Raw genomic sequence first — 13,209 nt, forward strand, 5'->3', positions numbered from 1 at the left:
CTTTATTTCAAAAGTATTGTCAACCATAAGAAGAGTAGTGTTCACTTGTTTCTCCTTCACTTCACTTCATCATAAGTCAAGGCAGACACATTGCATGGGAATGGTGCCTCCTTTGGGAGGATCAAATTTCTATAAAGTGAGGTTTAATGGCCATTGTTTCGTATAATGTGTTTTAATGCTTCATCTCTATCTCTTCTTTACTTATTTCCTTTCTATCTATACTATATGCAAGATAGGTTATTGCAATCTATTTATTTCACTACTTCCAAGAATGTTTATGAAAGGAAAAGAAAATGTTTTCTTTATTTCACTACTTCCAAGAATGTTTACGAAAGGAAAATAAAATGTTTTCTTTTGCTGTAAATATATTTCAGAAAAATTGGTAAGGTCTGAAAAGAAGGTAGGATATTATTTGTTTAAATAATTGAAATAACTTAATGTGAGATTGATTATTTGTTTACATAATCGCAAAAACTTTTATTTTGTTTAAATATGTAGTCTGGGAGACATGACGACAGTGATCCTGATTGGTTTGATGATGGTGGGTTGTTCATTTCTCCCGACCCAATCATAACAGTCAATAAGCTTGTGGTTAGAACGAACAAAAAACTTGTTCGTTTGGTTCGCATTAGAAATAAAATTCTAGATATTAAAGATAGCATCAACATGTTCAACCAACATCTTCAAATATATCAAGTAATAACCATATTTTAAAGTGATTTTTTTTGTCATAAGTTCAATTATGATTGTTTGTTTTTTAACTTTTACATTATCTAATAAAAAAACATTTTCTTTCTTATATAGGATTTTTTTCGCATAGATCACACCACAACATACAGACACCTCAAGACAGCTTTCAGTGGCAGAGAGTGCCATACATAAGGATCATGTACCAAAAGACGAGCATAGGGCTGTTATTCTAGAAGTGTCGACTAGTGCATGAGATAAAGAAAATTCTAATGGTTTTTTATTAATGAAATACTTGTAATAATAATAATAATAAAATATCAATTTAACATTTCTTTCTTGTTACAATTGATGATCCACCCCTATTGCGGTAGCCTCAATGACGTGATGAGTACATGACTAGGCTGTCAAAAATAAAGAAAAAGAAAAAGAAATGATTGTACTAGTTATATCATTGGAAACATCATGTATCATATTATGAAAACATATTTTTTATGATGAAAATTATTGAGATGAAGTATTTTATGTCTATGATTGATGAATGAATGTTATATGTTAATGAATAATTCATATATGTTTCTTTATGTACACGACCTTGTTTCATATTATGTAAACATATTGTTTATGATAAAATTTATTGACATGAAATATTTTGTGGATATACAAATGAATGAATGAATGTTTGTTATTTGTTTTTTTAGGTATCTTAATGTATTGATTTCAATTATTTCCTAGATAGATTGGGTATTGGGGAATTTAGAGTCATGCGAGGGGGGGAGGGACCATGAGAGCTTCCACTTTCAAGTGGTTGGTTGTCTTCAGTAGAGAATCAATTAGGATTTGGATAATCTCGTAGTAAAAAAAACCTCAATCCAACAGAACAACAACAAAGTCAATGTTGACTTTGTTGTTGCTTCGTCGAGTGGAGGGAGGTTTGCTCCAAGATTAAACTACTCCAATAAATTTATTCTTGAAAACGGGAGGATCTCATTCAGGTATTCTTGCACTCAAGTCCTTTTCATTATTATTTATTCATGCAATTAAATTTAATATTTGGTCAAACTTAATCTAAGTTTTCCTCATTGATCTCATGAAAATGTGAAGGACAACTAGTATCAATTCGTATGTTGAAGTGGAACAACTATCGAAAGAAAATAGCTCAAAATGGTAACATTACATTTATCATTCAAGGTAAGTTACTTTCAAGTTGATTCATTTTTGCTTCTACATAATGCACTTAACTACTTACTATACTTGTAGTCATATTAGTGGTAGATATTTGAACTGACTTGACATGTATTCTTTATTTTAAAGGGATTTGTTACACAACCTAGTAATTCCAACTTACAAAATTATTCATATTAGCAAGAACATACTGCCATGGATGGAAGAAGGTATGAGCAACGGTAATTCAAAGGTGTATTATTTGTTTTTATTTGTCACTATCTAGTCAAAAGTGATGGAACAGGGTTGATATCATGTGTAGAAAGATGAGGGATACATGTAGTTTTGATCTTGTGGTGTTTCCCATTACTTACATGTTCAATTTCTATTTAGTTAATGCCTTCAACAGAAATACTACAAGCATTCAAATCATTTACAATTTTATATTACGCAACAAATAACTTTCGTATCTAATACATTGGAAGCTTTGTAAACTTGCTTGCTCTACGAAAAAAATTAATTTGTACATTCTAGTACCTACTAATTCTAGGTTTTACAATACCTAAATTAAATTACACTTTTGAGTGAATTGAAATTTGTTGATCTTGTGTAGATATTAATTTAACAAGAAGACAAGGGATTCAAGTTGGGAGAAGCATTTAGAATTGATGACACCAATTGAAGTGAGATAACACTAGATTTCTATCATTGTATATATTGGTTAGTTATCTTAATATATGATAACTAAGGTAAAAATATGTTTCATTTGTGAGATCTAACACATTTATTTATTGTGATTTGTTGTTTACAAAAAAAAAATGATTTTTGGTTTCACTGACCTTGGTTGGAATTATAAAGAGCCTCTCATACCCCTCGCTTCTTTCGATGCCTTCACCTTTCTACATCCATAGGAAAGGAATTGTTCACGACTTATACCCACTTTTTCGTCATACTAGATCTCACATTTGGACAACTGTAGGTAACTTCACTTGAATAAATAGAGTGTTGCTTTAGACTGAACATAGACAAAATTCTTGTTATCTAGCACAAGTAAGATCTCTCTAAATAGGAAAGCAATAATCAATGAGTTATCTTGGTGGGCCTATGGCCATTACTCGTACCACTTTCCGAAGCTCCCCCAATTCAATATTCCCTTGTGGATTATCGCACAAACCCAACTATACCACCTATCACACTTGCATTAAATCCTAGACCTACCTTCTCCCCATAACACTTAATCAAGGATGGTGGCAAGGAAAAAAGGAAAAAACCCATGTCATCATTAGTCAAATGTTACTTTTTTTGCACCAAACCATTTGCATAAGTAGATGAAAAAGGTACATAATTTTTTTTTAACAAACCTATCCATGAGGCACGATCCTTGTTTATGTATGTACATAATATTGCTAGTTTGAAGAAGTACATAGCTTTGTTTACATTGATTCTTTCAAAAACCATTCCCATTGGAGGTGATATCTCAGATGTAAATTTTATCTATGCAGTGGATATACCACGTTTGGATGAGAATAAAAAGGAGGTTTATGACTTGAATTGACATCTTCTAATACATATTGATGGCATTGGATTTATATGTGAAGATTAGGCTTCATAATGCCCAAAACATGTATTTGAAAGCAAACATTTAAGAAATCATATTTCATATGCCTACCCCTTACACATTCAGTGTCGTCTTTTCTATAATTTCTATGCAGTCAAAGGAACATTTCTTGTTAACAAAAAATTTCCATGTAAAATGATCCATTTTCAATAGTCGATGATCAAAGTTGAAAGAGATGAAAATTATGTTCGTTACCCAAGTATCAACTCATTGGAAATTTGTGGAACCAGCTATAAGTTGAGCATAGAATCTCTTTCAAGACATTTGATCACATTGCTTACTTATGGAGGGGTTCCAAAATATTTCTTCATTGAGCTTGTAATCAATGCTATAGAAAAAATTCAGAATGAACTTAAAGATGAAACAAAATCTTGGAAAGTTGTAAAGAAATATAGAGATTTAGATGATGACCACATATGTCTTAAAATGTTATCATGTGGAATTCCTTTGCATGAATGAATGCTTATTGGATTGACCGGAACCACCCCTAGGGTACCATGAATTCATTGTGAAACAAAGACCTCAAAATAGGTATATGGCATAAGCACATCCTCCTATAAGCAATGCAAAGGAAAATTTATGGCCAGCTATAGACATAGAGTCGATTGGAGTTTACCCAGAATCTGGTCGTTAGTTAGTCCCCTGATGCCAATAGGAAAAAGAGAGGAAAAGCGTATAAGTCCATCAGCTAACGCAATATTCCCATGCTAATGGTAAAATACCCTAATAATTAAAGATAAGGTTAGTTTATGTGTTGCATTTTTGGTACCTTTATGTGTTGAATTTCACATGGTATTCAAACATTTATGATCATTTGATGTCCAATACTTGTATCCATTTCACTTGAATGAATTAACTTATCTATGTGAAGTCATTTATAGCTTTGTTTGATCGCTATTGACTTAATCATAAAATACAAGCTCCTAGGGACCTCTTGATCAACTAGAAGCTTTATTGAAGTGTTTATTCTCTAATTTTCATTATTGGCATATCGTTTATCTATAATTAGTTATAGTTCGCATTTATAGTATGGTTCACACTTATTTGTTTATGTATCTTAATGTCTTTCTTTCAACTATTTCCTATATACTAGATATATTAGGTATTGGGGAATTGAGAGTGATGTGAGGGGGGGAGAGGGGCCATGAGATCTTCCACCTTCACGTGGTTGGCCTTGTTCAGTAAACAATAAAATTAGGATTTGGATCATCTTGGAGCAAAAAACCCTCGATCCGATATAGAGACAACAAAATCAATATTGACTTCGTTGTTGCTTCGTTGAGTGGAGGGAGGTTTGCTCCAAGATTAAACTACTCCAATAATTTATTCTCAAAACCAAGAGGAGCTCATTCTGGTATTCATGCACTCGATTCCTTTTAATTATTATTTATTCATGCAATTAAATTTTATATTTGGTCAAATTTAATCTAAGTTTGCCTCATTGGTCTCATGAATATGTGTAGGACAACTAGTATCAATTTGGATGTTGAAGTGGAACAACTATCAGAAAAAATAGCTCAAAATGGTAACATTACATTTAGCATTCAAGGTAAGTTACTTTCAAGTTGATTCATTTTTGTTTCTGCATAATTCACTACACTACTTACTATATTTGTAGTCATATGAGTGGTATATCTTTGAACTAACTTGACATTTCCTCTGTATTTTAAAGGGGTTTGTTGTACAACCTGGTATTTCCAACTTAAAAAGTTCTTCAAATTAGAAAGAACATACCTCCATTGATGGAAGAAGGTATGAGCAACGATAATTCAAAGGTGTATTGTTTGTTTTTATTTGTCACTATCTAGTCAGAAGTGATGGAATAGGGTTGATATCATGAGTAGCAATATGAGGGATACATGTAGTTGTGATTTATGGTATTTCACATTGTTTACATGTTCAATTTATATTTAGTTAATACCTTCAATAGAAATACTAAAAGCATTATAATCATTTACAATTTTATATTACGCAACGAAGAACTTTTGTATCTAATACATTGGAAGCTTTTTGAACTTGCTTTCCCTAGGAATAAATTTAAATTATACATTCCAGTGCCTACTAATTCTAGGTTTTACAATACCTGAATTGAAATGGAACTTTTGAGTGAATTGCAATCTCTTGATCTTGTGTAGATATTAATTTAACAAGAATACAACGGAGTCAAGTTGGAAGAAGAGTTTAGAATTGATGACACCAATTAAGGTGAAATAACACTAGATTTTTATCATTGTATGCTTGGGTTATATATCTTAATATATGATGAAATTCTTTATAGATTCAATATACATGCATATTCTTGACATTTCTAGAAAGTAATCTCTTCTTTTTTCGCAACTGCTCAAAAAATTATTCTCAAGAAGTATTCCTTTTGGCATTTTTCATGTTAGGAAAAATAAATTTGATAATCATGTTTTAATTCCATTTCATTATAGCACATAGATCCAGACACATTCTAGTATCACTACCAATCTAGGTATCATCAAGCTATAGCAAAAATATTGATCCACCAGGGTACCATCTAGGCTATCTTGCAAGGTACTCACTCACCTCATCAACGATCCAAGTGTCATATATATATGTACACAAATATACGTACAAGAGCATGAGATTAGCTTTATCAAATGAGGGTTATCATGTAATAATAAGGAGAGCATCTAGGGTTATCAAAACTTTAAATGAGAAATTAAAATTTAGATATTCAAGACCTAGTTAGGGTCAAAATCATGGTGTAAGAAATCAACTTGGGTTACACTTTCATGCCCTAGACACTTACAACAACCTTTTATATGGTTTTGTTACAAACCTTATATATTATCGTCAAAAATTTAATAGTAAACCTTATATATCCAAAAACTATGCCATGTTATGGTTTCAACCATAATGGAAGCATCTAGGGTTTCTTTCTCAAGTTCTAGAATCTTATTTAAGATTTTACTAGGTTTTTATCGTAAATCCTAGATAATATCATATAATCCTAACAAGCTAGGTTTTTATCGTATGCCTAGCAACAACCCCTAAAAGTTATGGTTTCACCAAATAGCTCAAAATGGTAACATCACATTTAGCATTCAAGGTAAGTTGCTTTCAAGTTGATGCATTTTTGCTTCTGCATAATGCACTGCACTACTTACTATATTTGTAGCCATATGAAAGGTAGATATTTGAACTAACTTGACATTTCTTTTGTATTTTAAACGGAGTTGTTGTACAACCTAGTAATTCCAACTTAAAAAGTTCTTCAGATTGGCAAGAACACACTACTATGGATGGAAGAAGGTATGAGAAACGATAATTCAAAGGTGTATTATTTGTTTTTACTTGTCACTATATAGTCAGAAGTGATGGAATAGGGTTGATCTCATGAGTAGCAAGGGATACATATAGTTGTGATCTTATCGTGTTTACCACTGCTTACATGTTCAATTTATATTTGGTTAATACCTTCAATAGAAATACTACAAGCATTATAATCATTCACAATTTTATATTAAGCAGCAAAGAACTTTTGTATCTAATACATTGGAAGCTTTGTGAACTTGCTTGCTCTAAGAATAAATTTAAATTCTACATTCCAGTACCTACTAATTCCAAGTTTTACAATACCTAAATGGAAATGGAACTTTTGAGTGAATTGCAATCTCCTAATCTTGTGTAGATATTAATTTAACAAGAAGACAAGGGAGTCAAGTTGGAATAAGCATTTAGAATTAATGACACCAATTGAGCTGAGATAACACTAGATTTCCATCAATGTATGCTTGGGTTAGTTATCTTAATATATGATGCAATTCTTTATAGATTAAATATACATACATATTCTTCACATTTCTATAAGTAATATCTTCTCTTTTCGCAACTACTCAAAAAGTTTCTTCTCAAGAAGTATTCCTTTTGGAATTATACCTGTTGGGAAAAATAAATATGATAAGCATGTTTTAGTTCCATGTCATTATAGCACATAGATCCAAGCACATTCTAGTCTCACTCCCAACCTAGGTACCATTAGGCTACAGAAAAAATATTGATCCACCAGGGTACCATCTAGGTTATCTTCCAAGGTACCCACTCACCTCATCAATCATCCAAGTGTCATATATGTGTGTGTGTGTGTGTAGACAAGAACACAAATATATATGTATAAGAGCATGAGATTAACTTTATCAAACGAGGGTTATCATGCAATCACAAGGAGATCATATAGGGATATCAAAACCTTAAATAAGAAATTAAAATTTAGATATTCAAGACCCAGTTAGGGTCATAATCATACGGTAAGAAATCAACTTGGGTTACACTTTCATGCCCTAGACATGTACAACAACCTCTGTTGTGGTTTTGTTACAAACCTTATATATTATCATCGAAACTTTAATATTAAACCTTAGATATCCAAAAACTACGCCATGTTAGGGTTTCAACCATAATGGAAGAATCTAGGGTTTCTTTCTCAAGTCCTAGAATCTGATTTCAGCTTTTACTAGGTTTTTATCATAAACCCTAGATAATATCATCAAATCCTAACAAGATAGGGTTTTATCATATGCCTAGCAACAAACCCTAAAATTTAGGGTTTCACTAAAGTGAATAAATAGAAAAAGATAGTTATTACAAGGGTTGATTTAATCTAAAGATCAAACACCTTAATAATATAAGAATCTTTATGATTCTGTGGAAAAACCTTAGAGATGATAGAGTCAATACCATAAATAGATTTTAAAGACAAAAATGATCATACCTGCTCATATAATGGGGACTTGCTTCAAATCTTAGAATTTTAAACATCTCTTGAGTTGCTTCTTCTACAATTTTGAAAGGACTCCATATTTAAGGGCTACCTCTTATCATGATAGCATATTCAAGGTCCACCTCCATATGAGTCTACTTTTAATAGAGTTCCCAAGGATCCAACTTGATTACCAAGTTTGTATTCATAATACTCTAAAACATCCTTATTCTCCTAGTAACACATCTTCCTCTTCTATCTTTGCTTATCATGAAAAATATGCAAATGGCATTATATGGATGATTGTAGGCTAGTATATCCACTACCGCTAGGATGAATATGAAAATAAACCTAGATATATGCTCCTAAATGACATCTTCAGAAGGGTTCCAAGACCAAGTTCTACTACATGCTTTTTAGATTTATTATTAAAGAAGGTTTCTATATGAGGATATCAAATGTTGTTCTAATATTTTTTCAATGGGATATTATGACTTATAATCTTAGATAGGTTGTAAATAAAAACCCAAATTTTGATCTTTATCCTTGTAGATTTTATTACCTTCTTCATTATAACATATAGGGGATAATTCTCAAATTCTTTAAAAAAATTAGGATTGGCACACTCCCTTTGGAAAACTTTTGAGCATCTTCCATCATAATGAAACCATAAACACGTTTTGTGGTATTCCCAACTATGCCAATGAGATATGCCAAGTCAAGTGTTGGGACAGGATCCCCTGGGTCAAATTTTGATAAAATATTGTAAAGTCTCTGCATTTTGAGGAGCGGAGCGCGCATCACGCAAGTCAATAAGATTCAAGGGGTTTTCGGAAGGTCAAAGCCCCTTAGTTTTTGTATTGTTTTGAGATCCATCCATGGTTTACGGACCATGATATTGTAATAGAAAAGAGTATATAAAAGGGTGTCTTAGCGAGTCTAAGGATATAACTTAATGAACAGAATGGGATTTTGATATGTTCTAAGTCTGTACAATGTTTCTGTTTTTTGGTGAAGGGGAAGGCTCCTATAGCTAAGTACACGGAAAGCTTGGTAAGCCTGCAGTTGAGTGCGTGGACCCCTACATCTGTGTGCACAGGGTCTGGAAAGATTGTATAAGGAAGATCTGAAGTAATAAAGGATATTTGAAGCAATTCTATGTATATTTTTATATACTTGTGTATTTTTTGTATTTACGCACAATCGAATGACATTTATCTGTATTTTGTCTTAAGTACTCTGCGAAGATCTAGATCCATTGTTATATGTTACCTTATGCATGATTAGACGTTTACAGGAAGTATATAGCTCTGTTTAACTGAAAATCACTTTAAGTTCATAAATTTCATGAATAAAGGTTCGCGAAGGTAAGATCAGGCTTGAAATTGAAGAAACGCCTCAACCCCATATCACATAGCCTTCTAGTTGTAGAATCCTAGTTCTAGCATCCCCCAATACTGCCTCGGGTGAGACTGCAACCTGCGCTACGCAGGTTGTTTCCGAAAGCGTTGGTAGTGTAGTGTTTTGTTGGTTAGCGCAGCTAACTCTGAACCTGGGTCCAAGCCCCCTCAAGCCAACAAATGGTTATGTTTCTGGGACGATATCTATCTGAGGGATGTGTGATGTGGCGTAAGTGGATACCGACTAAGAAGGAAATCGAGAAGTGGACAAAACAGCCAGAGCCATAACAAACAAGACTCAGGCTCATACTGTTATCACTCCAGGAAACTCTCCTAGGTTGCAGCTCGGAGATACCTGGTAACATATAACCTTCAATATTGTTCTCAGAACTATTGGAATGGATGATGGTTTGGATCAAGTCAGATAACCATTTCAGCTCTATTCTCACTCAAGACATACATGAACACCCTCAACAATACAAGGCTTTAGACCATTATCCATAGTTTATAAATTCAATGGATAGATGGAGAATACCAACTGTACCAGCAGATGCATGCATAAACACATATGAATGGCTAGCTACAGGAAGTAAATGGAGCTTGCAAATCTAATATATCAATGTAGAGATAAGATGACAGTTATCTGGCATTAGACACAGCAGAAAGCATGAATAAACTATTCAAGTGCAAGCATAGAACAGTAGAGAAAATGGGAATTGAACATGTAATAGCAAAAGAAGCTTATATTGTTGGAGTGAAGATGAGAAGATAGAGAAGTAGAGTCTCCACAGTCTCCAAAGGTTGAACCCTCATTACATTTTGCTTTCAGATATTTATAGCTCTTTACAATGCTCTCGAGCCTTCTGAGGCTCGAGAGGTCTTAATCTATCCCTGTGTCTCTTCAACAACTTTGATGCCCTGACTAGGCAAGCATGGCTCAGAGGTTCCTTCTTCTGACAGCAGAATAACCTCATTCTGGTATTTTGCAGCGCTGGCAGGGAGCTCTCTCGTGCCGGAGATACTCCATGATGTTTGTTTTGATGAGCTGCATTGGGTTGTTGATGCTCCATGATCATTTGTTGTTGTGGCTGTGTTGCACTGTGGCCCTTTTTATTCCCTTTCCAACCTTCTATCTCTGTCTTGAAATGGCTATTCGGGCCTCTGTTTTCCCTTTAAAATGTTTAATAATGAGCGTTTTCTGTTTTACACAAAAAATACTGCAATAATGTAAAATCTCTCCAATATCTGTTCCTTTTGGACTTCAAAAGTCCTCAAACATGGCACATATATCTATCGGGTCCGCCCTTTGGGTCATTGTCGCCTATCGCAAGTGGCCTGGCCCTGTGTTTCCCTTTGTATTGTGAAATACTTAAAAACATGGGAAATACACTAAAATATGGCTTCCTCTAGACTTCAAATTTTATAGATTTCATTCCTGAACCCTTTCGAGTCCGGGACTCATCGCAATCGACATTGCCAAGCTTCCCTTTGTGTTTCGTTATATAACGAAAAATACATAAAATGCATTAAAAATGGATTTGGCGCGGACCTCAAATATTATATAATATTATGTATATAACCATCAGGTCTGGTTATCGCATCGCGCATATGAATGTATAACGGCCCTGCCCCTTAGTGCTACTCCGCTGCGATATAGCGTTGCGATCTGATCGCAATCGCATATCACAAAACCAGAGGTCTTTCATATAACACGGCGTATGTCCCTACCGATTGCGATCTTCGATATCGGAGATCGCGATATCGCATCGGCCCGGTTCTATCACGTGTCCGCCTTTAATTCGCCGTCTTGCCTCCGCCGATTGCGACCTACCGATGATCAGAGATCGCTGATCGGGGGTGTCTTGCGCCCAGTCTTAAGTCCTCCTCTCTGCAGCGCCGATTGCGATTTGCCGCTTAGATCTGGGCCGTTGATCGGCCAGATCTAACGGCAGCTGTGCGTTGCTAGGTTCATGCCTGCAATACTCTGTTTTTTCACTGTTTTGGAGTGTTTTAGCCTCCCGATAGTGTTTTTCTGCCCTTCCAAGGGCTCTCGGCATGTGATGGTTTCACTCTTTGGGTGATCTTAAGAAGATTTTGAAGACTTCAAGAGCATTTTTGGATCCATTGGCATGATTTTGCTGGCTTATGGAGACTTTAAAGAGCATATTTGGATCCATTTTTGGGCCATTTGCCAACAAGGTTAACACTGGCTCCTTCTAGGGATGAAATCCTCCCTGTGAGGTTTCAAGAATCACAGAATAATACCTTTCCTGTAAAAACAAAATCAAATCTTCCTCCTAGTGTTCCATTGGGCATGGAATCTATTTTGTAAAACAAAACAAAACAAAAAAAAAAAACATATTTACAATACCAAGGCTTTAAAGCCTTAAATGAAATAAAGTTTCAAAAACCGCCCATTTACTACGCTACCAAAAACATCTCCTCCTTCCAAACTATGCAGAATAAAGGTACTGTTCTGCTGAATTTGAGCGATGACAAACGGACATGTCCATAAGGAGTCAAACTTACCATGATTACCTTTTCTTTCCTTAAATGAATCTCATTTAAGAACCCAGTCACCAACTTGGAAATTGTCCACTTTTGCCTTCCTATCAAAGGTTTCTTTGATTATCTTCTGATGAGCTTTGACTTCTCAACTAGCTGCTCTCTGATCTGTTGTAGTTCAACCAAGTTATTCATTCTTCTTACCATGTCATTCTCTTCATCTTGTTCTTCTTGCAAGAATTTAGTCACGGCGAGAATCAGCTGGATAGGGAAAACAGCATCAGCGCCATAAACCAGCTTAAATGGAGAATTCCCTATGGATTTTTTGATGGTAACTCTGTCAGCCCATAGCACAAACTTCAACTTGGAATCCCAACTCTTTTTGTTGTCCTCTAACAATTTTTTTATTACCCTTACCAGACTCTTGTTAGATGATTCTGTCAAGCCATTGCCTTGAGGATAATATGAGATAGAATGCATCACTTGAATGCCCATGGATTCAGTGATGTCCACCAATTATTTTGCCTTGAAAGCTGTTGCATTATCAATTACTAGTTTGGTTGGGCAACCAAATCTAGTGAAAAAATTCTCATTCAAGAAATTTATGGCAACTTGATGATTGGCATTCTTAGTGGGTATAGCCTCAATCCACTTGGTGAAATAATCAGTGGCTACTAAGATCCATTTGTGTTGGCCACTGGAATGTGGGTTGATCTCACCTATAAAGTCCAAGCCCCACTGCTGGAAGGGACCATTGACATGTACTGGCTTCAAGGGCAGAGATTTTAGCTGCTGTCTTCCTGCAAACCTCTAACACTTGTCACAAGATTTCACAAAAGAAAACACATCAGAGAACAGAGTAGGCCAATAATACCCAGCCCTCAGGATTTTGTGGGCTGTGGTTTTCCAATAATGATGCCCTCCACAGATGCTAGAATGGAACTGGTGTATGACTTCCACAGATTGTTCTTTATCTAGACATCTCAAGAGGATTCCTAATGGGTCTTTCCAATAAAGCATATTTTTATTAATGCAGAATTTGGCTAATCTGAGTTTAATGGCATGGTCTTAACTTGAGCTAAGCCCTGGAGGGACTTATAGCTTCTAAA

Source organism: Pinus tabuliformis, chromosome 5_2 (assembly GCF_031772625.1).
Source record: "Pinus tabuliformis cultivar Carrire ecotype Pingquan chromosome 5_2, CPIR1, whole genome shotgun sequence".
NCBI lineage: Eukaryota > Viridiplantae > Streptophyta > Pinopsida > Pinales > Pinaceae > Pinus > Pinus tabuliformis.